This window comes from Physeter macrocephalus, chromosome 4, assembly GCF_002837175.3.
Source record: "Physeter macrocephalus isolate SW-GA chromosome 4, ASM283717v5, whole genome shotgun sequence".
In the NCBI taxonomy this organism is placed as follows: Eukaryota; Metazoa; Chordata; class Mammalia; order Artiodactyla; family Physeteridae; genus Physeter; species Physeter macrocephalus.
The window spans coordinates 83,005,294-83,007,931 of record NC_041217.1 but is presented as its reverse complement, the minus strand read 5'-3'; the positions used below and the strand labels follow the sequence as shown (position 1 = coordinate 83,007,931).

The 2,638-nt window shown below is 41.2% G+C and overlaps 1 long non-coding RNA gene and 1 pseudogene across 1 annotated transcript in view; both read left to right on the top strand.

Moving 5' to 3' along the window:
• LOC129392075 (uncharacterized) overlaps positions 1 to 2,638 on the top strand; it is a 30,560-nt gene that overhangs the window by 1,750 nt on the left and 26,172 nt on the right. The window lies entirely within an intron of this gene.
• The window catches only part of LOC129392074 (cytochrome c-like), a 1,994-nt pseudogene continuing 560 nt past the window's right edge, over positions 1,205 to 2,638 (top strand).

The following is a 2,638-nucleotide window of genomic DNA, read 5'->3' as shown; positions in this document are numbered from 1 at the left end:
CGGAGCCTGTGCCCCGCAAGGGGAGAGGCCACAACAGTGAGAGGCCCGCGTACCGCAAAAAAAAATAAATAAATAAAAGTACATGATCAAAAATGTTGTATTCATTAAATAAATATTAAACATGAAAAGTAAAATGTTAATTGGGACTGTCTTTTAATGAGATGACATAGTTTTTTTTAGTTTGTGTAGACATGGATGTATATAACATTACTAGGAAGAGATAAAGTCCTGTATCAATTCCATTTTTCACTTTTATTGACATAAGCACTGCATTAAAAAATGCATGTATACATATGTGTATATATATGAATTAATATAAAATTAAATCTCTTAAAACTATCCTTGTGTACCCTTCGGAAAAATTTCCTCCACTGTAGTACCCGAATACTCATACTCCAGTTTTAAGATGCTGAGTGAGATAGGAAATCTTGGATGAGTTTTGATCAAAGACTCAAAGTTGTGAAAAGAGTCACTGTGGCTGTTTACTGTAGAAATCACTTGTAGGGGGTCAGAGTGGAAGAAGGAAGACCAGTTAGGCTGCTAATGCAATAATATTTCAGCCAAGGAATAATGGTGGATTGAACCAGGGTGGTATCTGTACAGGTGGTGAAAAATAAGGTGTATATATAATAAAGCGCAAATAAAGACTTTTCTCCAAATTCACTTCAAAAAAACAAATTAGTTGACCAAATTTCTCAACCAAAATCTTTGTTTCCTTGCGTTTTTCTTAACCTTTTGATGCCTGCTACCACTTACCTTTACTAAAATCTAGTACAAGGGAATTCCCTGATGGTCCAGTGGTTAGGACTTCACGTTTCCATTACAGGGAGCATGGGTTCGGCACATGCTGCGCAGCACAGCCAAAAAAAAAAAAAAAAATACTATAAAAATCTAGTATAACAGTGCTTTTTTTTTTAACACTTTTTAAAGTATTTTATTTATTTACTTATTTATTTTTGGCAGCATTGGTTCTTCATTGCTGCGTGCAGGCTTTCTCTAGTTGCGGTGAGTGGGGGCTACTCTTCGTTGTGGTGCGCGGGCTTCTCATTGCAGTGGCTTCTCGTGGAGCACGGGCTTTAGGCGTGTGGGCTTCAGTAGTTGTGGCACATGGGCTCAGTAGTTGTGGCTCGCAGGCTCTAGAGCACAGGCTCAGTAGTTGTGGCGCATGGGTTTAGTTGCTCTGCGGCATGTGGGATCTTCCCGGACCAGGGCTCGAACCCGTGTCCTCTGCATTGGCAGGCAGATTCTTAACCACTGCACCACCAGGGAAGCCCCAAAGTGTTGTTTTTGAAAACGATATAATTTTATAGAGAGCAAACTGTCCCCCCACCAATATAATTTACTGTGTGCTGAGAACGCAGTGCCTGGAATTAAATTGTCATGGAGTACTTGGGGACATTGAATCAGCTACATTCTCGATTTGCAATGGGAACCCAGAAATCTTGCAGGAGAAATTGTGAAATCATAAGACTGACGTATGATATGGACAAACCTGTCTGATGGAGAGACTGCATTGGAGGTTGAGTCTGTGCTGGAGCCAGAATGCCTAGTTTGAAGCCTCGTTCCACCACCTACTAGCTGTGTGATTTGGGGTAACTTACTTCGCTTGCCTTAGTTTCCTCATTTGTAAAAGGGCTTTTGTTACTAGTAGGATCTACTTCAAGGTTGTCAATTAAATATTTGTAAAGTGCTAACCGTACCTGGCTCATGGTAAACATGAAATGAATGTAAAAGTAGACAGACCTAAAGGTTCATGAAGGGAACAGAACTGGAGGGAGAAACAAAGATACCTCAGAGAGAAATCTCAAGAAGAGAAACCATGCTGTGGGCTGAACTGAGCAGCGAGTGTAAGGATCCAGCCATTCCCCTAACCTAAGCTATCTTTTACCCCTGACCCGCTTGCCCAAACATCATAAGAAAAACACAGTTCTGAAATAAAGGAGAGCTATCAGTAGATACCTAGTAGCTCTGCTGTGGAGAAAACTGCCCTGATATTGCTGGTAACCAGAAGTGAAAAGAACTTTACAATTGTCCAGAAAAGAGAAAGAGCACTGGGAATGACATAGCTAGGTGAGCAATGGTGAGAGCACAGCAGGTTGGCTACAGTGAGGCAGAGTAGCCCAAGAATAGCGTGAAGGTTTGCAATGGCTGGTTCTGCCACTCTTGGACAGAGCAACTACGGTCATCAGCGGGAATGGAAGAGGTCATGAGGACCAGCAGAGGAATGCTGAGCTGCGGTTAAGATCTGGGGCATTTCTGGGCAATTCCAGTGGTTAAGACTCCACACTTTCACCGCCAAGGGCTCAAGTTCAATCCCTGGTCAGAAAATTAAGATCCTACAAGCCACGTGGCGCAGCCAAAAAAAAAAAAAAAAAGATTTGGGGAATTTCTGTTAATGTGCCATATTAGCGATCATGAGTGGGTAAGACCAGAAGATATAAAGGGGACATCTTGTGATTTATAAAGTTCACTTCTCTGAACACAGGTACATAGCACATGTACCTTGGATTAGCATATCCTTGGACTTAGCAGTAAGTCCAACTTCAGAGCAAGGACCTTCCTAAAGCACATGTCAAAAAAACAAAATTAAAATGGGTGATGTTGAGAAGGGCAAGATTTTTTTTTTTTTTTTTTTTTT